This window comes from Paroedura picta, chromosome 13 (assembly GCF_049243985.1).
Source record: "Paroedura picta isolate Pp20150507F chromosome 13, Ppicta_v3.0, whole genome shotgun sequence".
Classification (NCBI taxonomy): Eukaryota; Metazoa; Chordata; class Lepidosauria; order Squamata; family Gekkonidae; genus Paroedura; species Paroedura picta.
The window spans coordinates 3767588-3794853 of record NC_135381.1 but is presented as its reverse complement, the minus strand read 5'-3'; the positions used below and the strand labels follow the sequence as shown (position 1 = coordinate 3794853).

Genomic DNA, 27266 nt, shown 5'->3' with positions numbered 1-27266 from the left:
TCTCAAGGCATTGACAGAGGGAATGGAGTTTTAGGGGGCTGCCCAGCTCTTTGCTCTCCTTCACCGCTCATTTCCATTCCAGTTGTTGTGTTGCATTTGCAAAGATGGGTTGGATTAAATGCAGACTTTCCCTGCACCCCTATCCCTCTGGCCTTGGGGCAGGCAGCAGGCCCCCCAAGCAGGGGCTGCTCTGTTTACCAGGATGCAAATCTGTCTAGACGAGAGTGTCTGCAAACTCATTTCTTCTGCCGGGAAGCGGGCCCTGGGTTCTCCGTGTTATGATTGGACAGTCTGTTTAAAAACAGACAAATCTGATGGTGAAAATGTCCAGCTGCTGGGTGAGAATACATCGAGGCCTTTGTTGATGTGCGTCTCAGTGGCACACTGCTGGCGCTTCCGTGCTGCCAGAACTCATGGGCTAACTTGGGATTTTAATGCCCCTCTCCCAGCCGCCTCTGTTTGTCAGCCTCCTCCAGCTGTGTTTAGAGAAGAAGGCTTCTGTCCAATTAGATGAGTTATTTTGGTCGGCAGGCCGCTCAAGCGTGAGGCCTGGTATCCTGCAGGCAGAGAGGAGGCGGCAGTCTGGCTCCAGATCACTTTGGGCCCTTGGATGGGGCACCGGGGTTTCCCATCGATTCGTTTTCCTCTCTCCCCATTTACTGTGTCTCCCTCCCATTTCTTTTTCTCCCCTCCTTATTTCTCAGCTTCTGTCTTCGTCTCGCCCTCGCCCTTCCCTCAGGACGCAGTCGGCCATTTTGTGGTGGAAAGGGCCCCCAAAGGAGGGAGGAACAACATGGCTGCCTCTGGCGCTTCCGTCACTGCGGTTGAGTATCTTAATGGAGCCTTGCCGTGTCTGAGGCCTTAGCATCGTCTGTTTGTTTCGTCGTAGATTCAGGCGAGATTTCTCTACAGTTGTGATGGCAAATTTTGCGATTAAACTTGGATTCGGATGAAATTGGGCCGTTCTGTGGATTGCCATTGGTACTTGAATGCTGGCGGGTAATGTGTGACCAGAGGTTAGGGCCTTCTCAGTGTTGGCTCCGTGCCTCTGAAATACTTCTCCTTCTGCTTGAAACCTACCCGGTCTTTTTCTTTTGCCTCGTGCTTGGTTCAAGCTCTCCCCTTTCTCCTGATGGATTACAACTTCTAGCTGGCGGCTTGTTCATTCATGCGTTGACTGTAACTTTGGTTATTATTGCTGACGGTTTCCCTTGAAATTTAGTTGAGGTTAGCCTCTTGGAGCAGACTGACATTTTGGAAAAGCAGGGTGGAAATAATTTTGGTGCGGTAACGTCGAGCCATCTGCACACGGGTCATGTATTCTGCCGCGGAGCCGTCCTCCCTGCGGAGCAGAACTGGTAATAGTCTATAAATATTTGACTGGTAAATACCAGAGAGTCAGTGGAATTGTGTACAGTGGTGGGAAGGATAAACCACCGGCCGTAATAGGATGGAATTACTGAAAGGAATTTCTTAACCGAATTACCCTGGTTATTTATAGCACGTTTGTTGCTGCCATGTACTTGAACTGCAAATCCATCTTGTGTTTGGGGAAAATCGTCCTTCTGGTGGACGTACCTAGGGAAGAAAGGGGATTTATGGATGCCACCCCCATTATTTTGCATTAATGGTTCTACACAATAGTAGGAGCATCTACTCTAGAAATCTAAATGAGTTTGAAAATGCTCTTGGCTAACCGCAAAGTCTCTTGAGCCAGAATTCCTTGGCCCTTGACTGGGAGGCCATGCTGCAGATCTGGAGCCGATTTAACTCTTGGGGAGGAGAGTAGGCATGTGCCCCCTGGAAATTCAGTATTTCCGACTGGTGTCTTTAGATCCGTGGTTTTTCTGAAACAACGCATTAAGAAGAGCCCTGCTGGACCAGACCACTGGTCCACCTAGCCCAGCATCCTCTCTCACGCCGTGGTCAAAGAATTCCCTTGCAGGTCCAATATCTTTAGAATTATTATTAATTTTTAATTTAATTTGTACTGTTGTGTTGTTTAATGTTGTACGCCATCCTGGGCTGGGTTTGCCGGAAGGAATAAATAAAATAAATAACACATCATCGATGTGCCAAGGCCTCCTGGCATGGAGATTCAGAGGTTTACTGCCTCTGAACATGAAGGTTCTCTTTAGTAACCATAGCAAGTAGCCTTGGGCTGTCTTGGCAGCTAGCTTGTTGTAGTGGTTAAGAGCAGTGTCCTCTGATCTGGAAAGCCGGGTTTGATTTCCCGCTCCTCCACATACAGCCAGCTGGGTGACCTTGGGCTAATCACAGCCCTGATAGTTCTGTTCTCACAGAGCAGTCTTATCAGAGCTCTCTCAGCCCCACTACCTCACAGAGTGTCTGTTGTGGGGAGAGGAAGAGGTGGCAATCACACACCACGTTGAGACTTCTTTGGGTAGTGAAAAGCGGGATATAAAAGCCAGCTTTTCTTCTGTTGGTACAATGCAAATCGCAGACTCCTACAGCGTCAATTTGCCTCAGAGCTGTAGGAAGGAGGAGAGAAATAGGAGTTTTCTCATTAAACCTCCACTGCCTTTCTGGATATGAGCAGCTCCCTTGCTCTGCTGTTAGCATTTTAAAGGGGGAATCTACGTGTTTCCCAAAATGTAAAGGTTCTCCATTAAGTGGTTAATTTGATGCAAATTGAAAGCCCTCGAGTCTTTTGTGGCCAGACCCCAAGGTATGTCGCGTGCAAGCCCTTGAAAGGTGAAATTGTCCAGAGGACCTTAGCTGGCCAACAGGCTTAGCTAAGGCAGACCGAACTTCTGCTCGGCGGTGTATCCCTTGGCCTCTGATGGATTAGAACCAAACGCGCTCTGTGTTTTTAACAACCCGGTTCTTGGTTACCGCGCCGGCATGCCCTCCCCGCCTCCATGGCTGTTTTTCCAAGGAGAAACTTGCAGGCTCCATTTGTAATGCAGTACCTGAAACCGAGCCTCCGGAACATTGTGATTTACTAGTATAGATTATGCAAACGTATGCAAAGGTCAGCGGAGCACAGGAAAGGGCTGTCTGTGTAATATTTCAACTGCCTTTCTTCCCGGTGCCAGGAATAGCCCATTACCCTATGAGTTACGTAGCTGGAGGATTGAGGTGAGTCTTGGAAGCGGGCTCTGTTCCCGCCGTCGGATGGCTCCTCCGCTGCAGGTGCCGTTCCCAAACCCTGCTGCCCAGCGGGAAGGCAGGTCTCCTCTCTGGCACGGATTTTGCCAATGGAGAGAAAATTTCTCACGAGCCTACAGGATTTAGAGCCACAGCACTTGCCCGGCGCAGTTGAGCAGAGGCAGCTGCTGTGTCAGACGCTTGGCTTCTGGTACGGTTTGGAGAACAGGGGTTCAGCCTCGGGAGCGCGAGGGGCTGGTTCCTTCCGTCCTCCTCGGTTGGGTAATTAGCGGTCGTCCTTGCACTTGCGGGTGAACGGCAGTGTCTGATGCGGAGAGAAAGAGAGAGATCTTCTGTAGCCGTGTTTCCCTGCTGGGCAGAGGAACGCTCCGGCAGGATGCGGGTGTGGCGTGCTCTTTTCCCTGGCCTTAGGAGCTTGGATAGGGCACAGGCTGCGGGTAGGAAAGCTATTATTGGCTTATGGCAGAGCCTGTGCTTTGCATGCTGAGGGACCTGGGTTTGGTTCTCTCTGTCTCTGGTTGAAGGATCTCAGATAGACGGCAGTGGGGAAAACCTTTCCCTCCTTGTGACCCTACAGAGCTGCTGCCCATAAGGGAAGACCGTTCTGAGCTACGTGGCCAGGGGCTCGTCCTGCTGCCAGTTAAATGAAAGGGGGTGATGGGCTGGATTCTAGTAATTTTGAGAAGCTTGACCCCGGGCGTGTTCCATGGACCCGATGAAAAACCTGCTGGGTTCTTTGGTTTCCTTTCGCCTTCTTTTTCTGTTCTTCTGTAATTTTTGAATGTGTATCCCTTGAGACTGCAAATACAGATTTGGACATGTGTACGGAACACAAGGTGGAAATGTCAGAAAGGATGCAGACGAAATGGAGAGGGTGTCAAGGAGAGTGATGCGGATGATCTGGGGCCTGGGGATCGAGCCCTGTGCGGCTGAGGGGTTTGGGAATGTTCAGTCACAGCTGGGGAAGGCCTTGGCCTATATGCCCTGTTGTTGGCCATCCAAAGGAACTGGTTGGCCAGGATGTTGGAGTAGATGGACCACTGGTCTGATCTAGAAGGCCTCAAGTGATGTTTTTAAGAAAGTCTTGGCTTCTGTGCCCTGTTGTTTGTTGCCCAGCAGAACTTGGATGACCACTGTGTGAGACAGGAGGCTGGACTAGATGGACCTTTGATCTGACCTGGCCGTGCTCATCTAGTGAAGGCCTGAGAGACTGCCCTGTTGTGGGCCTTCCAGAGGAACTGGTTGGCCACAGGGTGAGACAGGAGGCTGAACTAGATTGACCTCTAGTCTGATCCTGCAGGGCTCTTCTGATGTTCTTATACTCTATCCAGAATAGACTCGTTGATGCATACTGTCATAATATGGATTGCAGAAATGCATCGTTACTTGACCCGGAGCTGGGGCAAAACTTGAGGATTTGCTTTATTCATTGGCTTGAGGATGAATTGGTCAACGTGTTGCTGCTTCTCCTTTGTGTTAACTGTCTGCCCTTCATCCTGGATGGGCTTTGGAGGGCTCTTGGGGGATGACTGGCTTCTTTGAAACAAAGCAAAACAAACAATGAAAAATGGTATTTCCTGAAGCCGGGAAACTGGAGTTTCTTGCAAGATGCACAACAGTCGGCTCTTTCTAATAAGCTTTTGAAGCAACAACTAAAAAAGGAAGAAAATATGGTGGAGGGGAAGGGAGGGGGGAAGTTCTCACTCTTCAGCGCATGGGGAAATATCACCAAAGGAAACACAGAGGCGTCTGAGGTGAACGAACGGGTTTCAGCAGGTTTTTTTTGGGGGGGGGGAAGTAAATCTGCCTTGCTGAAACTCAGCGGCCAAAGGAAATAACTCGGAGAAGGAAAAACACTGTCCACGGCTGGTTTCCAGCTTAAAAAGAGCAAGAGCTAGGCATGTTAGGTGTGTCTAAGCCAACTGCGCTTCTGCGTGCCAACTTGGAACAAAATTGGTCCACAAAGATTCACTTCATCTGAGTCTGCGTTTGGAGAAGAGCAAAATCTCTAGTCCCTACCTGACCTGTCCTAGAATCTCCAGCCCAGCCCCATCTCATTGGGCTTTGGATCCCATTTTGGGTAAGCCCTGGTTAGCACTTGGATGCGAGACCCCCAAGGAAGACGCCCATGTGGGTGCTGTGTGGAGAAGGGGAATGCTTGATTAGACACCTTGCAACGTGGATCCGAGAGGAGGAGCCCATCTTGCTCAATCCAAGGAGGTGGCAATGGATAATTTCTCCAGGACTGAAATTTTGAGGGCTTTCCCTCCCAGTGTTGCATTACGTTTAGATGCCCTATTCCCTCGAGCTTTGGGGGCTAAAGCATTGGCAGGCCTTACCTATGGGGGCGTAATGTTGTCCCTTTCACCCAGAGAAAACAGACATAAGTAATGTTAATTGGTGTGGCCAAGGCACCCAGCAGGTGCATTTTTTGAAAATATTTTTCTGAGCTGTTATAATGCGAAAGCCACAACCCTCGTCAGCGAGCTGGGGAAATAATGCCAAAGACTGGCAACAACACAAAGATGATTGTTTCGTTTTGGAGCACTGAGGTGGGGGCGCTGTGGCGTGGGACCCCGTCGTCCCTGGGTGGGGCAGCCGTTTCTGGCTCTGGTACACTTGACCCCTGGAAGCTTTTAGCTCTTAGAGCTTCTCTGATGGCAGGTCTACTCATATGTAGGTCCCATGTGGAACTGCACAGAAGTATATTTTATTTAATTTATAATTTAATTTATATCCTGCTTCTCTTGACTAAGTTGTCTCGATAAGGCTTGCAACAACAAAACTATATGCCCCATATAAAATTCATAAAACATTAAAAACTACAATTGGATGCAGCCATATTGAACAACATAAGTCCCCAGGTGGTGGTAATAAAAACAGTAGTTGCCCTCTATTCCGGTGATGGGAGCGATTGAGGGCTGGGAGCGATGGAGGGCAAAAGAAGAAGGGGACGACAGAGAACGAGGTGGCTGGATGGAGTCACTGAAGCAGTCGGTGCAAGCTTAAATGGACTCCGGGGAATGGTAGAGGGCAGGAAGGCCTGGAGGATCATTGTCCATGGGGTCGCGATGGGTCGGACACAACTTCGCACCTAATAACAACAAATTCCGGTGAACTGTTACAATCATCCAGTGATTCCACTTGATCTAAAAAACTCGGTTAGGCTCAGATCTTCCGCACCAGATGTGCAGTGCCAATGTTGCTTAGCCCGTTGTTTGGAAAGCCCCACGATTAACGCTGTCTTTAACGTTCATCTCAGTTGTCGGATAGACCCCAAAATGTAGCTCTTTTTGCAAAGAGCGAAATGGTTTGGGGAAAGAAACTGAATTGGGAAATGGCCGAGTTCCCAGAAATATCCGCTGTTGCCTTCCCTAAACGTTGTGTTTTTAAAACTTTCAGAGTTGGAAGATCGATGTGTCACTTCAACAGAAGCAATCGGCGAGAACAATTTTTTCACACCTCTAATTGCTCTTGTGAAGCAATGGCTGCATCTCCCAAGCAGAGCCCCTCCCCCTGTCTTTTCCATTGAACTGTGTCAGTGTTTGTGCTTTGGATTTTTCTGTGGGTGGTGGAGAAATGTTGTCATCTTGGGTCATTTTTCGGTGGGGGGCCTCCATCTGTGAAAGGGAGGTCAAAAACTGACCTCTGCCGTAGCTCTGGTGGCCAACGGGAAGGTGTCAAGTGTCCGTGGGAGAGGAATGGAGCTGTACCCCAGCAGCCATTTTGTTCTCTTGGGTATCGTTGGGGAATCTTGGACTTGAACTAGTCCAAGATTGAACTAGGAACTAGGAATATATATATTCCTTGAACTAGGAATACACACACACATATTTTCAGCCACACAAAACAAAACCCCAGATTTCTATTTTTAGCTTTCCTACTTAGGGCTAAGTCGTTCCCTGGTGACCCGCAGGCCAGATATTGACAACAAAATGGCTTTTGATGTCTCGCCAGCCGATTTTCCTTCCCTGCGAAACACATTTATCCATCTTTGTCATTGCTTTTATCTTACATAAGGGCTTGCTCTCAGGCTTTGTGAGAAAAAACTAACCTGAAAAACCACAAGTGTGTTCTTCAAGTGTGTGTGGGATGTGGTAATATGGCCTAATCACAAAAGCCCTGGGGGGGGGGGGGTGAAAGCAACAGCCCATCTAGTCCAGCAACCTGTTTTCCAGAGTGTCCAGCCGGATGTCCCAAGAAGCCTTCTTAGAAAGATAAAAATTTGTCTGCGACTGAAGGAAAGCCAAGAGCAATGTGTGGGTGGGAATCAACCTTCACACTCCTCTCAAGAGGCACAGTAGAAATGTGCACAGCAGGTTCAATCCTCTCTGTGCCGCAACCTTCCTTTGGTAAAGCAGAAATATTGTCTGTGTGTGTGTTTGTGTGTTTGTTGCTTCTGACTCAAAGCGGCCATCTTGCGACCAGAGGGCTCTGGCTTCCTTGATGGTCTTCAATTTCCTCCGAGGAGTATTGTCTTCTCCAGTGACTCGTCTTCTCAAAAGTTGAACAAAGTCGAGCCATTTTCACCTCTGTGGAGAGTTCAGGCTTGATTCAGTCTGGAAGCCACTGATGTGCTTTTTTGGTGGTCTACAGAGTATCTATAAAACTCCCCTCCAATGCAGTGCAGCAGCCATTTTCAGCTTTTTGATGTTGGAGGAGCCCCTGAAATAAGCATTCAGGCTTCAAGGACCCCCAGAATTGATGTCATCTGGCCACGCCTCCATGTCACAGCCCCCGGAAGTGACATATCACCAGAAGTGACATCAGCACCTGCACCCTTCACTCTCCTTTTGCTCCGTCCCCCGCCCTTACTACGACGACGACAGCTTTATGTAGGCCCGAAAGAAGGGCAGGAGCTAAGAAGACAGCCTGGACCCCCCTACCATGCCACAACTGACTCCTCCCCTTTAATTTTTGTACCCACGACCTTCCCAGCAAGCTCTTTGGGTGAAAGTGGCCAGTTTCCTAGCTTGCGGCCAAGTCCATTAAGGTGGGAAGGGGAAGAACGTGGACCCCCTCTGGAGCTCCCGTAGACCCCTGGGGGACCGTCTTACCCTCATTGGGAATAATGTCAGAGTATAAGTGTAACCTAAGCATGTGCTTTTCAAGTGCTTTGCTCTTCACACTTAAGCCAAGGCTGCATTACCTCTGTGCAGCCAACCGTCCCCAAACCCGACATGTTTTTGCTTGGCTTCACATGTTCTCTCATGCCTGTTTGCCTTCCTCATGCAAATTGGCCATTTCCTGAATGCCATCTGTCCCTGTAGGTCACAGCACAATTCACAATCTCGGATGAGCCGGGGATGGGGTCAGTCGGCACGGCTGAGATCCGCAGGCCCGCCCTCCCCTTCCCCTGAGCAGGCGACTCTTGTGAATGAACCTCTCCGCCCAAGGTAGTACGGGTTGAGCCTTCAATTAGTTAGCAAGCGCCAGGCTCGGTGATTGAGTTTGGTAATTACCCTTCTCATCCTCTCGGCTTGTCACAAAATGGCATTTTGTTTGGCAAAATCTTGATTAAACCGTCCTGCCTCTGCTAATTGTTAGGAATTCCATTCGCTTCCCCCCCTCCCTTTTAAATCCTTTTTTTTTATCAATCTATTTGGGAGCACACATGACTGAACAATGTAATTTGCTGTCAGAACAACTTCGACTAATTGCTGGGATTTCCTCCCAGTCTCCGCATAGCTTCCCCCTGTTTCCCCCTTAATTCCTGCTTTTGAAAACTGTTTGGGCTTGGTTCAGAAATGTACCGTTTGCTATTTATCTTGGGTGGGAAACACAGACATTTTTTTTGCACCAGGCCTTTGAGAAGCCGGTTAGAGATGGTTTGAGGTGGCTTTTTTTTCTTTACCAGCTTAGTTCGGTTTCATTTTCTGCCTGTATTTGCCTCGGATTTGATTGCTACATTTGGGACTCAACAGGTTAGGTGTGGACAAAAGAGAAATAATCAAATTACGTCAGCCTTGCTTGCGCACATCTTATCAAGTAAAAAAGCGTAAAAAACACAAAGCAAGCCCATCGGTTAATCCAGCTTTTCTGAACTTTTTAATGACTTAGACACTCCTGAAATGCCCAGAATATGGGGAGCAATTTTTAAATACCGCCATCTTGTATCTGTATTTATATTTTATTGTTTTATTACTGTTCTTGGGAGTATTTTATTGATACTGTTTGTGAACTGCTGCAAGCCAGTTTTGGGGAGCGGCAGTTTAGAAATGCAGTGATAGCCAGACAGACAGACAGACAGATGGATAGATTCTTCAGGCTTTGAGAAATTTCAGAAGTGGCGGGATCACAGCAAATATGGCTGGGAAGCATCGCCGTGGACACGCCCACCCGGGCCCCTCCCCTTCTCACCCATCGAGGCCCATCATTGGCCATTTTGAGAGGGGGGGGCAGGTCAGCATAACCATATATAGTCCTATCACCCGATAAACGTTTAAAAATGTAAAAAATATATTAAAAATTCTTATGGCCATTATGGTGTCTTCTGGGGTTGGCTTCCCACACGCCAGTGGGATTCTCTAGTGAGGCAGAGTGTGAAGGAAGGGTCTCCCCCCCCACACACACACACGTACACACTTTTGGTTTGAACAATGGCTTTTTTGAAGTTGCTCCAGGAATATTACGAAAGGGCTGTATCGTTCAGGACTTAATCCAGAGAGTCACAGAAACTGGGATGCCCTTTTAAAATGCACTTTGTAATGGTGCCTTTTCAGCCGCTCAGAATGAACTTGCACCAGCCAGCGCGGTGTGGTGGTGAAGAATGGCAGCCTCCAATCTGGAGAACTGGGGTTGTTTCCCCGCAGCCAGTTGAGTGACCTCAGGCCAGTCCCAATTCTCTCAGAGCTCTCTCAGCCTCCTCACTTTCTTTATCTATCTCAAAAACATATAGCTTGGCACCAAGATGAGCATCCAAGGTGTGTTTTAGTTATCAAAACAACCATCTCCGCCATCTTGGAAAATGTCAGCTCCAGGAAAAATGCCCTGAAATTGGGAATGCCTACCCAAAGGGGGACTCGCTGTCTGTCACATGTCCCTTTGTATGTGGAAGGTCCCAGGTTTAATCTCCAGGTGGGCAGGTTTGGGAAAGATTCATCTCTCACCCAAACCGTGGAGATCTGCTGCCAGTCAGATGGACCAGTGGTCTGACGTCTCAAAAGCTATATTTTGAAATAGCCTTTGAAAGTGGTGTGTGGCAACCATTGTAAAGTGAACATGTGCTGCTTAAAATAATGAGAACCCAAAACTTTAAAAGACACAAGTGACCTTTAATCAGGATATGGAAGAGCCCAACTGAAATCCTTTCTTAGCCTGCCAGGTTCTCTGTGTGATCTTGAGTCATTTCCTCTCTCTATTAGCTAATCTGTTTCATAGGGAGTGGGTGGGGGGTGGGTGGGCATTTTTCCAGGTGGGATCCAGAGACCTCACAGAATGACAGCTGACCTCCAGGTAGGGATGCCAGCCTCCAGGTGGGACCTGGGGATCTCCTGGGATTATAGCTCCTCTCTCAATTACAGAGATCAGTTCCCCTGGAGAAAATAGCTGCTTTGAAGGAAGGATTATTATAATATTATAATATTATTATATTAATATATTATTATTATAATGTGCCATTATAGCTCACTGATGCCCTTGCTCAAAACCCACCTTTCATATATTCCACCCCAAATCTCCAGGAATTTTCTAGCTTAGAGATGGAAACCTTATTTCCAGGGAGAATAAAATGGAGAGGGTAGGAGATCCTGGAAGGAAGAGTTGTATGAAGAACTCCAAAACACAAGACAGGCATCAGATAAGGGGGATGGGACTATCCAAGAGCCAGTGAAGCTAACCGAAACAAGAAGGTTTTCACATGTTCAAGAGGGGAAATCGACAAAGAAGGAAGCAGGCAGGGTACATGTTTTAAAATGTGAATCAGTAACTACTCCAGATTTTTACTTGGCTTACTCAGTCTGTCTGCCCATATCGTTTTTTGGTTTACCCTCCAAATAATTTTTCTTTTTAAGCTGCTCGGAGGGGGAAAGGGACCGGCCAGCAAATCTGTTTGGGATAAGGACTGTGCCACCCATTCAGGGGTTCGGCTGGAAGCGAGTGCCAGCCGAACCCGGCCAAAGAAAAGATATTTGCGAGGAAGGTGACGTGGTGCCAGTTTTAGAAAGTTCCCGCCGGACAATAACCGTCTATCCCCAGTTAATGAGCTGGCCTTCGTTAAGCGGGCATTCACGCTGCCCAGGGAAGAGTTTGAAAAGGAGGGGAGGGGGAGGGGGGAGGTAGTCTGGTCGGATTAGGCGAGGCAGGCGAGGGTTTCGAGGCCGAACTGTTTAAAAAAAGAAAAGGGAAGGGGGAAAGAAAGAGGCCTAGCCGTTGTGCGCTGCTAGTTCACCCACTGTCTGCTTGGACAGCGGCCAGGGTTCCCATAGCTACCGGGAGTTATTGCTCCCTTCCAGAAAGGGGAAAGCTGAAAAACGGCTCATACTTTTGGCTTCGAAACAAGAGAAACGGGCCTTTATGTAATTTCAGAGTGTCTGTAGGCCGAGGTTGGCTGGGCGACGGGGAGAGAAAGCTGCGGGTGTCTTAGACTCCGCGAGGGACTTGGCCCTTACAAACAATCTGTCTAATCCCGTTCTTATCCAGGTCATTGCTTCTGACTGGGTTTTGTCCCCTGAACCTGGAATTTGAAGGTATACTCCCTCAGAGTTTGGAAGTTCCATTTTTTTTCTTTGGCCACCAAGATGACTAGAACCCTTGCATCTGATTTTACTTTGAAAACAACAACAAAGAGTTGGGTTTTGTACTCAAAGCACATATAGTCACATTCCCTTCCTCTCCTCACAGCAGGCACCCTGTGAGGGAGGTGGGGCTGAGGGAGCACTGAGAGATCTGTTCTGTGGGAACAGTGCTAATAGGACTGCGACTAGCCCAAAGTCACCCAGCTGGCTGCATGTGGAGGAGCGGGGAATCAAACCCTGTACTCCAGATTAGAAGCCACTGTTCTTAATCATGACACCAAACCATTCAAGGGTAGAGGCCATAACTGTACCTTGTAAAAGCAAACTTGTTACCTGTTATGTTAAAATATATATATTCTTGTTTGGCCCAGGATAGATGAAAATCAAAATTTAATTTGTCAAGAAAGAAATTAATCAAAAGTTAAATACAGAATATTTTTTTATTTAATTTGCTTATGCCACCCTTTTCCCTGGGGGGGGAGAGAGACGGATGTCCTGAGTTGCCCCGCTACTGGGGATCAAAGCGCAGGTCTTTGCATATATGTTCCTCTAGTATTCCCCCCCCCCCGGTGGGAATCCTCAAATGCATGTTGACATTCTGTATTCCATTGGAGCTGTGCACCAACCTGTTTGCAACCTGCTTCCCCTCCTTAGTCTTTAATAAATCTGTGAGGGGAAGGGAAACCTGTACAAAATTGAGGTGAAGGACCTATAGAAATTTGCAAATCTGAGAAAACTTTGTAGTTGCTGTTAGGTGCAGGGAAGAGCTCAGTTTAATAAATCCATCACTTTATTTGGGTCCATGCTTAATCTTTGCAGGGAAACCCGATAACCCAGCAAATCTAAGCTCTCTTTATGGAATTCACAGCTAGAGAGCTTGGCATACAGGTGATTAACCCACAATCTCCTCAAGGCCTTCTGCACCAACTGTACATGATCCTCCGTTGTTTCAGAATATAACAGAATATCATTAATATAAACCAGGGCCTCTTTGTACAATAGATTGTGTAGGACATTTATAAGATTAATAAAAACTCCCGGAACGCCTGCTAATCCGAATGGCATCACGAGTTCCTCAAACAGACCCAGTGAAGTAATAAAAGCTGTGAGATGTTCATGCCCCTGCTTAATCTGCACCTTATAGTATACGTTGTGCAGGTATACTAAAAAAAAATCTTGCCAGATCGCAAGTGACCCAACTATCTTAAGGGTTTTTATATGGGATGTGAGTGTCCTGCATAGTGCAGGGGGTTGGACTAGATGACCCATGAGGTCCCTTCCAACTCTATTATTCTATGATTCTATGATATATGTAATCTGATTTTTATGTCTATTTTAAGGGGATTTTATTGGGCCTTTTATTCAGACAACTGTGACCCACCAGCAAGTACACTTATTCAAAGCATTGACAAAACTCGGGTTCGAGGCACAGGTCGTTGCATATATGTTCCTCTGGTTCCCCCCCCCTCTTTCTGGTGGGAATCCCATACCACTGAAGACCTTTGCATAGTCATAACATTCTGATAAGAATCCAGTCTCCAGGGCCCGTGGGCAGGGGAACACAGGGAATGGTGCGAGGTTGAGGGGAGGGAATGAGATAGCTATAACCCATACATCAGAGACAGAGCCAAATTCTAACTACATTTGATATATATTTCATGGCAAAACCTGAGGGTTTCTGACACAAAGCATCATTCTGGCGGAATGAGCTGTTCTTCAGGTATTTAGATTATGATGTGTTTAAATGACATAAACTACCCTGAGCATATAAATACCGGGAGGGATGATATAGAAACTTAATTATAAATAAAGTAAATAAAAATAAATAGAACTGTTTTGCAAAAACAGCTCTAAGAGAACTGACTAGCCTGTAATCTGGAAAATGGGTCTTTATTCCCCACTCCTCCACATATAGCCAGTCTGGGGGGGGGGGGTTGAGCTAGTCACAGTCCTGATAGAACAGTTATTGCAGAGCAGTTCTCTTAAGAGTTCTCTCAGCCCTACTACCTTACGAAAGTTAGGACAGCCCTACCTTTGGTGATGCCAGAGTATAGGCAGCTTCATGGAGGACAGGTCTATCAGTGGCTACTAGTCCCAGGGACTAAAAGGAACCTCCACATTCATAGGCAGTCAACCTCTGAATCCCAGTACCAAGAGGGAATGTCAAGGGAAGGCCTCAGCCTCTGTGTCCTGTTGCTGGAACTCGAGAGGAACCAGTTGGCCAATGTGTGAGGCAGGATGCTGGAATATATGAACCCTCACAGGTCTGATCCAGCAGGGCTCGTCTCAAGTTCTTAAGGCAAAAGCATCCTTTGTCTCTTTTGAATTTTTTTTACATTGCAGCCCATTAACTATTTCCTGTAAAAAGAATAAAGAACACAGGGAATCTGACTTCTTATCTTTGTAGCTGAAACCACAGTCCTTTTAATACATTTATTACGACGAACCCAGTGACACACAATGGTATGCAAGGTTTTGAACTCCACAGAACTCTTTGTGTTCAGAACCCCTCGGTCACGCCTGCTTCTGGGTCACACCGGTGTGACTTAGAACCCAGGCTTTGGTCTATTCATAAATTTATATTTGACTTCATGCTGCCTCTTAAAACTGCTTCTGGGCCTCCTCTGTCGCTCGCTGCCGTTTTTTACGTCATAGAAGCACTTGTGAACCAGATCTAATAATTCCGGAGTGTCGCGTTGTTCCCCGGGGCCCTTTATCAGGAAATAGAAAAGCCCTCCTTAGCCTCTCTGCTCCTGCTTTGGAGTACTTCACCCTCTCTGATTTCCCGCAGGCCCGTCATATAGCTAAAATTGAAATATCAAGATGTTTGAAACAGCAGGAAACCGTATCAGCGTGTTGACACCTGGAGGAGAGGTTTTTCTATTAGCCTTTATATATTTAAAATAAAATGGGCCTTCCGGTTTAGCCGGCGGAAATCTTGTTAAATAATGTATGAAAGCCTTACTCCCGACGCCGGCTATACATATATTTTCCTTCCGCCTCTTGTGGATTATGCCTAGGTGGCAGTTTTGAAATTAAAAGACTTAACAACAATTGTAATTAATGTGGGAGGTGAATGGGCCATAGCGAGGGAATAAGCTTGATCTGTTAACAGAGCTGAGAAGTTTGTAGCACAGAAATCGGGGGATACCTTCTGTCTCGTGTGGCCTGTGTGTGTGTGTGTAGCAATAATTCCCATGGACCGCAGAGGTGTGTGTATAAATTTACATAGTAAGAATGAATATGTGTTCAATGATCTCTTAATGGTCTATCCCTGGGGTAGTCAACCAGTGGTCCTCCAGATGTTCATGGACTACAATTCCCATGAGCCTCTGCCAGCAAAGGATCAACGTCGCCTGATCTATCCAGGTCAGAACTTTTCCAGTTTAGGCATGCCTTTAAGCTGGTTGGCAACAGCTCCCGCTGTCTTCTAGAACTCACAAGAACATAAGAGAAGCCCCACTGAATCAGGCCAGTGGCCCATTCAGTCCAATAGACTGTATCACACAGTGGCCAAGACTCAGGGGCCCTCAGGAGGTCCACCAGCACAGCCAGCACTCCAGAAGCCCTCCCACTGGTGCCCCCCAAGCACCAGAAATGCAGAGTATCACTGCTCCTGCTGCTCAGATATGTGAAGCCATGTTGGATCAGGCTAATGACCCATGCAGACCACTACTCTGTGTCACACAGTGGCCCAAGCCCAGGTGCCTTCAGAAGGTCTGCCGGTGGCCTAGAACTCCAGAAGCCTTCCTATGGCTGCCCTGCCAAGCCCCAAGAATACGGAATACTGCTGCCCCAGAGTGTTACCTCTATCCCTTGCAGCTGACAGCTCCTGAGAGCTCTGTTTATCCAAACCCTTATTGAAGCTGTCTCTGCGTGTGACTGTCCCTGTTTCTTGCAGCAGTGAATTCCACGTGTTCATTACTCTTTTGGTGAAGAAGTGCTTTGTTTTTTTTTCTGTTCTATAAGCCCCCTGAGCCTTAATTTTGTGAGTTCTTCTATTGTGAGAAAGGGAGAAAGGTGCTTCTTGCTCTGCCTTCACTATCCCGTCCATAATTTTGTAAACCTCTGTCCTCCCCCTGCTCTGGTCACTCGTGCAAAGAAGTCCACACCATTTTGGAAGCTGCAAGGCTGTTTCCTGGCCCTTCCAGGCTCGGGTTCGTTCTTTGTGACGTCATGGTAGTCTAAGGAAGAGAGACAATTCTCTTGTGATTGGGAGCTCCTTGCCTGGTCACCTGGAGGCGATTGCACACCCCCCCCCCCACCAGTGATGAGTCAAATGTTTATTTGCGAGTCTGACTTGGATTAGTTTGTGAGTGGCTGCGGTGTGTGTTTTTATGGGTTGCAGAAAACATGTGTGCGCTCGAGTGCCTGGTTGGTTTTATATTTACAAGCTGTCACAAAACCCCCTGGGCGGACTGGGAGGAAAGCAGAAATCTTCGAATCGAGGAGAACGTTTGTATTATAGCTCTTGTCGTGAGGTTGAGCGAATATTCCCCGGCCTTATTTCTTTTTGAATTGGCTGATGTTTTTGTCGGCGGCTTTGATTCTCCGCTTCTCATTGCGGGTTTGGAATGCTTGCACTTTTTATATGCAATTCGCACGTACAGCATAAGCCACTTATCTATAGGCAGGGCTGATTTAGTGTTGCCCGAACCACACTGAAAGATTCATACATTTTGCCGGAAAAAACTTTGATGCAAGGAACGAGAAAACGTTCCAAAAATAAAATGCAAGGGAAACGGAAAATCAGATGATGTTTTTTTGTTTGTTTGTTGTTGAAACAGCAGGGAAAAGATATTCACAATTATCCTGGTTGGTTGCCATCCATGGAGGCCAAAATACAATTACTGGTATTTCCTGATAAACCTTTCCTGTCTAATTTTCCACATACCTTTACTTTACACACCTGCTGTGAGCCCATGTCCTGATAGTGAGGATTCTTTGAAGGAAGAGTCTTTCTAAGAGCTCCCAGCTTCAGCTGGAAGAGAACTTAGTCCAGCTGGATGTTCCACAGGCAGAGAGCTGTGACCAGCAGAAGGGAATGGAGGTACAGACAAGCCAGTGCTCAGACTCCAAAGTTGTTGAAGAAGCTCCTCCTTCCTCTGCCCACACTGCCTTGTCAGCCCACATGACTCACCTGAACCAGTTAAGCAGAGCTGCAGTCTAAAAGGCACCATGCCAGGTTGGCAAGACAGTAGCTGACTGCAGAAGCCTGTGAGTCATCACAGAGTGAGGACACAGAGGTTGCTGACAAGGCAGTGGCCGTCTATTAACTTGAGGCTAGTAGGCCTGGGGTGCGGATGCAACTTTACAACTACCTGTGACCTCCTCCTTCTGCTGATGCTCTTGGGCTGTCTGCATGAACCCTTGACTCACTGGCCTGTCGGACCTTGCATTCTCATGAGAAGCCTTGAAAGTTCTGGTAACACAGATGGGGTGGGCATTTTCGCTCTGTTATAAAACAAAGTGGAGTTAATAGCTTCCTTTGCCATGGCTCAGTGGTAGAGCATCTGCTTGGGGTAAAGAAGGTCCCAAGTTCAATCCCAGGTTTCACCAAGGAGAAGATATGAAATGCCTCTGCTTTGTACCCTGGAGAGCTATTGCCAATCTGAATGGGTCTCACAGGATGTTGATGGACCAAGGATCTGATTCAGTATAAAGGGCAGTTTCACGTGTACACATGACCTGTCAGAGCCTGTATGGTGTGGTGGACCAGAGCTTCTGACTAGGATCGAAGAGACTGAGGGTCAACCCCCTCCTCCCCACTGTGGAAGCTCTCTGGGTGAGCTGGAGCCAATCATACCTACCCTGTAGGGTTGTTTTTGTCAGGATAAGGTGGAGGACAGGAGGATGACCTTAGCTACTTTAGGCTCATGTTGAGCAGGAAGGGCAACGGAGAGAGGGAAGGTGGAAAATATCCCATATCGCTTTGTTTATGAGATCTGACAAAATCCCAGGCTTGGTGAACTACCACCATGTGGTGAGTGATTGGTTACCCAACAGTTTGAACTGAGTGGATCCTTGGTGGATCCTGCCACGAGCTGTCCAATCCGCCGGAGGCTGCCCGGTACAAATCTGCCGGCTCCCGTGGAGAAGCCAGCCAGACCTGAACCAGTTGGTTATTCTGAATCATGATCCTGCCCTGGACCTCAAGCTTGGTCCTCGTCTGGTCTGCATTACACACTACTTGGGGTTGATTTGACTTCCGGGAACCAGGCAGCTGTGATGCAGGGGTGCTCAGGTTGCTCACCCAACAGGAGAACAATCTACCAGAGCCTGTTTTCTTTCTAGCCCTGGGTGTCATCTACACAATGGCTGAAGCCAATTTCTGTTTTCATTCCATTTTCCAGCCTGCGAACCTTGTGGCTTTGCAGGGGCAAAACAATCCCTCGGATTTGCTGTTGCAGGATGTAAACAGCTCCTTTCCTGTACTGTGTGCGCTCGATGCGTCTGGCGCACTTGAATTATTTTATGGAGCACGTAACCTTGTTGCTGAGGGCGGCAGCTGAATCACAGGGCTGCTTGTTTCGTCCCAGTGCCGCCTCCTCTTCTGCGACTCTGATCTTGCGTGGGCCTTGCTACCCTCTCCACAGCTGCCCTTTGGGGGTATTTTTACTTGCCGAACAGCTGCTGCAGCTCCTGCTGCTGGGAGGAAAAACTGCTGACTCGGTTTGGGGGGAAAAAGAGCGATCATGACACAGCAGGGATGACCCATCTCTGCTTCTGCTTTCTGGAAGCAAATCACTCTTGGAGCCTCCATTTGAGAGGCCAGAAAGAAGGCAATCTCTCCAGGGCCATGGAGTCATCCCACGAGGCAGAATTTGGTGTATAGGGCATGCAATTTGACCCCGATATTTGTGGCTACGAGCCCAAGGAAACAGAACAGCCTTGGAGTGCCTCCTCCTGATTTGCAAAGATTTCTGTGCTTGTTTAGCTCTGACATATGTCCATAGCCTGCCTGCCTGCCTTCCTCCCTTGCTTCCTTCCTCCGTTCCTCCCTTCCTCCCTTCCTCCTTTCCTCCCTTGCTTCCTTGCTTCCTTGCTTCCTTGCTTCCTTGCTTCCTTGCTTCCTTGCTTCCTTCCTTCCTTCCTTCCTTCCTTCCTTCCTTCCTTCCTTCCTTCCTTCCTTCCTTCCTTCCTTCCAGAATTCAAGTTCTCCTTCCTTCCTTCCTTCCTTCCTTCCTTCCTTCCTTCCTTCCTTCCTTCCTTCCTTCCTTCCTTCCTTCCTTCCTTCCTTCCTTCCTTCCTTCCTTCCTTCCTTCCTTCCTTCCTTCCTTCCTTCCTTCCTTCCTTCCCCGTCTATCGGTCCTTTTCTGGTGGATTTTGCTCCCACGCAGTAATGTGGACTTTTAATTCGGAACGATTTTCTCTCCACGTCCTCCTCTCCTTCTAAAAAAAATAATCTTCAAAGGTCCCTTCCGACCAGCGAGAGCACTTTGCGTTGGGTCGGGATGCTCAAGCTCCCCGCTCGTCTTTTGCCTCCTCTCTTCTTTATTGATTCTCAAAAATCAAGCTGCTTTTGAATTGTTTTTTTTTTTTAACTTGGCTGCTTACATCATTGCCGGTAATTGACTGCCGGAATGAGCCATGTTGAGAATTGCATCTTTTTTGTAAGAGAAAGAGGCACTCTAATTATAGCAACTGTGAAAGACGCCTCACTAGGAAGGAGCACTGACAGTTCTGTTGTGAAAGCAGCGCTAAGGGGAGAGGAGACGTCACCCGGAGCTGCGTTCGATTTTGTGGCAGCCGAAGGGAATCAAAAGGGGGGGTGGGGGGGTGTTGAAGGCCCCTTTCTTTATCCTAGCTGGGTTTGCACTGGGGCGGCCAAGCTCCTGGCTGTAGATCTCCCAGGATCACAACTGATCTCCATGCCACGAGGATCAGATCTTGTGGAGAAGATAGCCGCTTTCTAAAAACATATGTTGGGCGCCAGGAAAAGGTGTCTGGGGGCTCCACTGCACCCAAGGGTGGCTTTTTGGGGAGACGCAAAATGGGCAAGGGCCTGTCTGTTTCATAATATTAAGGCACTCCTAGGCGGATCTGTCTAGCTCTGTATGGTTGTGTCTGGCTGGCAGACATCTCTGGGACCTTAGGTAGAAGAAGGTCTTTTTGCAGTCTGAAATCCTGTAACTTGAAGGTGCAGGGATCGAACTTATGGACCTTCTTCATAGAAACCGGGAACTCTGCCATTGAACCTCGTCCTGTTAACATTTTGCAACTGAGCTAGACCACAGCATTGGGGGTTAATGCTTCAAGGTAAGGATGTAAGAGAAGCCATGTTGGAGCAGGCCAATGGTCCATGCAGTCTTAACACTCTGCGTCATGCAGTGGCCAAAGAATTAGGTACTGTCAGGAGATCCTGACAATTTTTAAATGTTGAACGCCTCCCCAAGACCGCTCGGAGAGGATGGCTAAAAAGGCAAATGGGATTTTGGGCTGTATACAACGGAGACTCATGTCCAGATCATGGGAGGTGATGGTACCACTTTACTCTGCTCTGGTTCGGCCTCACTTGGAGTCCTGTGTTCAGTTTTGGGCACCCCAGTTGAAGAGGGATGTAGACAAACTGGAGCGTGTCCAGAGGAGGGCTACGAAGAGATATGAGATATTAAGAAAGATTGGGGGAGCTTGGTCTGTTTAGCCTGGAAAAGAGATGACTGAGAAGGGATCTGATAACCATCTTCAAGTATTTAAAAGGGTGCCATATGTAGGATAGAGCAGAGTTGTTCTCTCTTGCCCCAGAGGGATGGACCAGATCCAATGGGATGAAATTAATTCAAAGGAAATTCTGTCTAAGCCTCCAGAAGAAGTTCCTGACAGTCAGATCAGTTTCTCAGTAGAACAGGCTTCTCCCACTCTTCCTACACGTGACACAAAGACATCCTCATTCCGTAATTTCTAAAAGTAGGCCAATTCTTAAATGATAGGCCTTTGGCCCCAAATCACACAAAAATGGTGCACAGGATCATTGCAACCAGATGCCACCTTTGCCACCCTGCCCCTATGGAGATTTTAAGCAGAGGCTGGACAGCCATCTGACGGAGAGGCTGACTCTGGGAAGGCTCAAGGGGATGGCTGGTGACAGTGGATGAGCAAGAGGGTTGTGAGTGCACAGTGCAGGGGGTTGGACTAGATGACCCAGGAGATTGCTTCCAACTCTATGATTCTATGACCTATAAGTTAAAAGATAAATCAAATCAATAGAATAAATGTTGGACACGTTGCTCTAAAGCCCTTTTATTTGTTTCGCGACGTTTTCACCATCCCAGTCGCTTTGGGGATTCTGAAACGCAAGCGGCTTGCATTGTTCTTCTCTTGATCACTCATCGGATGTGCTGTCTAGAGAGGCAGCCGGGTTTAAAGCAACTGAGACGTGTGTATTTTGCAGCTTTTATGCAGGTTGTTTAATCATTAAAAATATCGCTTGTGATCTGAGCAATTATGTTCGACAAAAGAATCTCAAGCGGGCGGCTTCTGTGACACTCCGAAGACATCGGGGATTCTCTCTCTGCCAGCCGTGCAGTTCTGCACACTTGGAAAGACGGCTGGGGAGGGGGATGCTCAAGTCCTGTCAGAGAGGTTCCCCGTTGGTGCTTAAAATCAAAGAGAAATGGCAACAGCATTGCTTATCCTAATAGTTGGGTGCGAGGGACCCACAAACAGAAGACTCTAATGGCCTGTTTTGTGGATTACAATCGCCTTCCCTTTCCTCTCCCCACAACAGACACCCTGTGAGGGAGGTGAGGCTGAGAGAGCCCTGATATTACTGAAGAAGAAGAAGAGTTGGTACTTATATGCCGCTTTTCTCTACCCGAAGGAGTCTCAAAGTGGCTTCCATTCACCTTCCCTTCCCTCTCCCAACAACAGACACCCTGTGAGGGAGGTGAGGCTGAGAGAGCCCTGATATTACTGAAGAAGAAGAGTTGGTACTTATATGCCGCTTTTCTCTACCCGAAGGAGTCTCAAAGTGGCTTCCAATCGCCTTCCCTTTCCTCTCCCCACAACAGACACCCTGTGAGGGAGGTGAGGCTGAGAGAGCCCTGATATTACTGAAGAAGAAGAAGAGTTGGTACTTATATGCCGCTTTTCTCTACCCGAAGGAGTCTCAAAGTGGCTTCCATTCACCTTCCCTTTCCTCTCCCAACAACAGACACCCTGTGAGGGAGGTGAGGCTGAGAGAGCCCTGATATTACTGAAGAAGAAGAAGAGTTGGTACTTATATGCCGCTTTTCTCTACCCGAAGGAGTCTCAAAGTGGCTTCCATTCACCTTCCCTTTCCTCTCCCCACAACAGACACCCTGTGAGGGAGGTGAGGCTGAGAGAGCCCTGATATTACTGAAGAAGAAGAAGAGTTGGTACTTATATGCCGCTTTTCTCTACCCGAAAGAGTCTCAAAGTGGCTTCCATTCACCTTCCCTTTCCTCTCCCAACAACAGACACCCTGTGAGGGAGGTGAGGCTGAGAGAGCCCTGATATTACTGAAGAAGAAGAAGAGTTGGTACTTATATGCCGCTTTTCTCTACCCGAAGGAGTCTCAAAGTGGCTTCCATTCACCTTCCCTTTCCTCTCCCCACAACAGACACCCTGTGAGGAGGGTGAGGCTGAGAGAGCCCTGATATTCCTGCTTGGTCAGAACAGCTTTATCAGTGCTGTGACTAGCCCAAGTTCACCCAGCTGGCTGCATGTGGAGGAGCGGGGAATCAAACCCGGCTCACCAGATTAGAAGTCTGCACTCCTAACCACTACACCAAAACCTTGAACCTGGTTTTGACCAGCCAAAAGAGATCCAAAGCATTTCACCATCAGCAATCCCTTCCACAACAGACCCCTGGGAGGGGGGGGAGCGGAGAGTGTTCTGAGAGAACTGCTCTGCAAGAACAGCTCTAAACACCACGTTCCTGTGGTTCTGCATATAAGTACCTATCTCGGATATAAAGTGTCCAAGCATATAAATGCAGGTTGAAAGATACACAGCTACCAAAGCCTTCCTCAGTGGTAACATGCAGTCTGAGGTCACCCAGCTGGCTGTATGTGGAGGAGGAGTGGGGAGTCCAGCCTGGTTCTTCCACCAGGCATTGGGCTGAAGTCCTGGGGTGTACGAACAGGCTCCCCTTCCCTCCAGGTTTAAGATCAAGTTCTAATCTGTTGAGTCCATCTTCCCCGTCTACCATCTTCGGCCACATATATCAGCTGCCGCCCACCACTAGAAATGTTGGAGAGGAAAAATGTTTATACATTTGTACTGCCATTATATCATTGTTGTTCTAAATATTATTAGTGTTTTCTGGGATTTTCAATGAAGGATGTTTTATTCTTGGAAGATTGTTTTTGTAATATGTTTCTGAACTGCCATGAACCAGCAAGTGCTGAGAGCAGCTGTATAGGAATATAATAAACAAACAAATAAATTCTCCAGTTTATCGGCTACTGCTCTTTAGCAGTACACCATGCTGGCTGTCTTTAAAAAGTCATGCAGTGTAATTCCCAAACCTGTTGGTCCCGTGGTGGTAGAAGAAACAACTTTCCCTTTATGCACAGTTTTCTTTTATCCTACCTGTTCTGGCCTACATGGGCCAGACTAGCCCCCTCTGAGAAGCTAAGCAGGGTCGGCCCTGGTTATGGATCGGATGGGAGACCCCAAGGAATCCCGAGGTGACTACGCAGAAGCACACAATGCCCAGCCACCCCTCTTCACCGCTTGCCTTGGAAACCTTGCAGGATCAACATAAGTCGGCCAGACCTTGATGACTCTTTCCTCCACCACCGAATCTGGGCCTCCCTCCAGTTGAGTGTCTGTAATGTTTTCCCTCGTAGGGAGAAAGCAGCTCCCGGAGGAATCCGGGAAGGAGATCAGGAAAATAGTGTGCAAGGTTGAGTTAACCTCCCTCCTTCCAAAGCAACGATCAACACCCTCCCGGGTTCCTCTTAAATATAAAGATGTCTGGATCTCAGAACTGGTCTCCCCTCGGCGTTTGGCTTGTACCCAGCTGCCTCTCTGCCCAGTGACGCCATGGCGGCTTCTAATTCGGGATTAAATAACTACGCAAATGCTCTTTCGTCAGCACCACCCGTCCCTTGCAGGCAGATGTTTTCCCGGCCGGTTGTTGAAAAGGGAGCTGTGTTGTAATTCCATCACAAAGCGGGGAGGTTTCTCTCCTCCTGCCCGCGCCGTCCTTTTTGGGGAAAACATCTCCAACGCACTTCATTGTGTCTTAATTATTTCTTCATGCATGCGTTGGGCTTTCAAAGCAAGCTTCCCCGGCCGGCCTAACCTTCCCGGAGATCAAACGGCAGACCTTGGAATGTGATTGTGAAGGTCTGAAAGAGGCTTTCCGGCTGGGCTGGGGAACGCATTATGTGCCGCTGGGGAGAACATTACAGAAAGAGAGAGCGCACCTTCTGGAAAGGGTTGAGAAATCCAACTAAAGTATTTGACATGCTTTCTACATGGCGTATTTCCCCTTTCCCTGGTGGGCTGGGAGTCTCCATTTTTACCAGCTTAAAACTTAATGCTGGGGTTCTGGCTTTTCTGTCCGTCCGCGTTGCAATCAATAGAACGCCGTGTAGAAATGCACAGTTGAAGGTCATTGCAATTTGAAAAGGCTCGTCTTGTTTCTGCGGGGGTCTCAGCCCCTGCAATTGCTTGGCCAGGACTTTTCCAGGAGTTTCCGGGTGTAGAATTGAAACCTCCTACATCTAGGATCTGGTGCATCCAGCTATAGTAACAGCTTGGCCTCGACCAGCCTTTCTCGACCTTTTTACCATTGAGAAACCCCTGAAACATTCTTCAGGCTTCGAGAAACCCCAGAAGTTATGTCAGTCGGCCACAACTTCCTGCCACGCCCCCCGGAAGTTATGTCACAAGAAGCCACGTCGCAGAAATATATGTTCATGTCACCTGATAGTGCATTCCCCCCAAATTAAAAATTTATAAACAGTTAACTCACACCCAATTCACAAAATCCTCCCATGGCCACCGCCCAACCCCAGGTTTTGCAGAACCCTGGTTGAGAAAGTCTGCCTTCACCATTTCCCTCCTCTTCAACGGTCGAGGCTCTGGGTTGTACCACAGCCATTGACTATCCAACTAGGATCCGTGGGACCCTGGCAAACACTGGCAGGGGCTCATGGGAATTGTAGTCCATGGACATCTGGAGGACCACAGGTTGACCACCCCTGGCCTTGAGGTTTACCTTTACCATGCAGCTGTTGATGGGTTTGTTCCCTTACCGTAGTACATGCTCCGATCGTGTCTCAAAGTAGACATGTGAATTGGGGCCTCTGTTTGCAATCTGCTTGTGGCCAATAGGAATATTCCTGTCGACAGAGGAAGGGGGACTGGGGAGGGGCGTGATACTTCCTCTTTCTTAATATTTTGTATGCATCCGCTCCGGTTTCAGTTGAACCCAGTGTCTGCTGGAGCCTGTTGTCTCTAACGGTGATCAGGAGAAAGCCAAACGGAAATGGGGTGCACGGCTCTGTGGGCGATGCGGCATTGGTGATTTTTGTTTTTAAGGTGGTGTGTTTTTTTTGGAAGTGGTTGCTTGCTTAAAAACAGTACTCTGCAGGAAGGGGGCTGACGGAGCAAGAGAGCCGTCTGCTTCCGAGGAGTTGGTCTGCCGTTGAATTGTGGCCGCCTTTCCCTTCCCCTCCCAGCCGCCTCGGTGGGCGATTTATGCTTTGTATAATTAAGAGTTACTGCGGGAGCCAAGCTAAATGCCTCTTTAAACAGCTGGCAGTCAAGGGGGCGCGTGAAGACATCAGTTACTTTTAATAGTAATTCTGACAAAGCTAACCTGCCACGTTCTCCAAACAAAATAGCTGTATGAGTCCATAAAACCCAGAAGGGCTTTTATTTCTTCGTGTGTCCTGGTGGTCGCGCCTTTGGCTCTGGGAAGGAGACGATGCGTTTGGAGTTTTTGCGTTTGCGTAAGGTTTTCCATGCTCGCCTGCATAATGTTATGGCAGTTTTTCCAAAACTTTTTGCTGAAATGGGTGAGAAGGGAATTTGCTCAGATGTGGAAAATTGCGGTTGGGGAAAGAAGGTCTGTTATGCAGGAAAAGTTGGCGATTTTCATATCATGTTCCATGAAATATTTGGTTGCTTTGTGAGCAGAGCATCACCTCTCTCTCTCTCTCTCTCTCTCTCTCTCTCTCTCTCTCTCTCTCTCTCTCTCTCTCACAGTCCCAGCTCACAACAAAACATGTCAACAACAATTTGCAAAAATTTCATATAAACCCATAAAAAAACCCTCCCACCCCCAGATCCCCCCCATAAAACCAAGCTGTGTAGCTTAGCAGTTAGAGCAGGGGTAGTCAAACTGCGGCCCTCCAGATGTCCGTGGACTACAATTCCCAGGAGCCCCTGCCAGCATTCGCTGGCAGGGGGTCCTGGGAATTGTAGTCCACGGACATCTGGAGGGCTGCAATTTGACTACCCCTGAGTTAGAGCATCCTTTTTCATCCTTTGGCGGAGCCCCAGAAGTGGTCAGCTGGCCACGCCCCCAGAAGTGACATCACTACCTCAGCCCTCCTTTTGCTCCCTTCCCCAGGCTTTACTACTACCGTGGAAGCTCTGACTCACGTAGGCCGGAATGAAGAGCAGGAGCTGAGAAGACAGCCTGGACCCACCCTCTCCCCAACCACACCACTTCAGAGCTCCCACAGACCCCATTCAAAGCTCCAGTCGACCCCCAGAGGAATCCCCTCCTCATTGGGAATCCCTGGGTTAGGGTGTTCAGACAGGCCCGGCGAGACTCAGGTTGCCTCAGACTTCCCCCTTAACGTACTGCGTTACCGTGGCACTTGTCCGTGGGTTCTGTGTGAAAGGTTTTTGAAATCAAGTTTATGGCATGCCTCTTCCAACACTCCACCCCCGTGCAGAAAATGTGCACCTGCAAGGCCTTGGAGCATCCACAGTGCCTTGGTTGTGCTTCAGAACATTCTGCACAAAGGTGCAATGTTGGGGCGAGCGTGGGCTGAATGATGGGCTGCAATCATCTCCTTCTCCTCCTCCTCCTCCTCCTCCTCCTTCTCCTTCTCCTTCTCCTTCTCCTTCTCCTTCTCCTTCTCCTTCTCCTTCTCCTTCTCCTTCTCCTCCTCCTTCTCTTCTTCTTCTCCTTCTCCTTCTCCTTCTCCTCCTTCTCCTCCTTCTCTTCTTCTTCTTGTCACCTCGTGTAGGAGAAACATTTGTTTGTTTGTTTGCCTGTTTGTTGATTGATGTACGTATGTATGTTCTTGAATTTCTATATCAACCTCCCCATAAAGCTCAGGGCTGTTTACACAAAACATCATGAGTATACATCATTACCTAGAGACATAACAGCGGTTCCAGAATCGATCACAACAGATTATAACAAAATACTGCCGCTTCTCTGCACAAGTTTGCGTGCAGCT

The 27266-nt window shown here is 48.1% G+C and overlaps 1 protein-coding gene across 10 annotated transcripts in view; it reads left to right on the top strand.

Annotated features, from left to right (window-relative positions):
• Positions 1-27266, top strand: part of NCOR2 (nuclear receptor corepressor 2) — a 243644-nt gene that overhangs the window by 41241 nt on the left and 175137 nt on the right. The window lies entirely within an intron of this gene.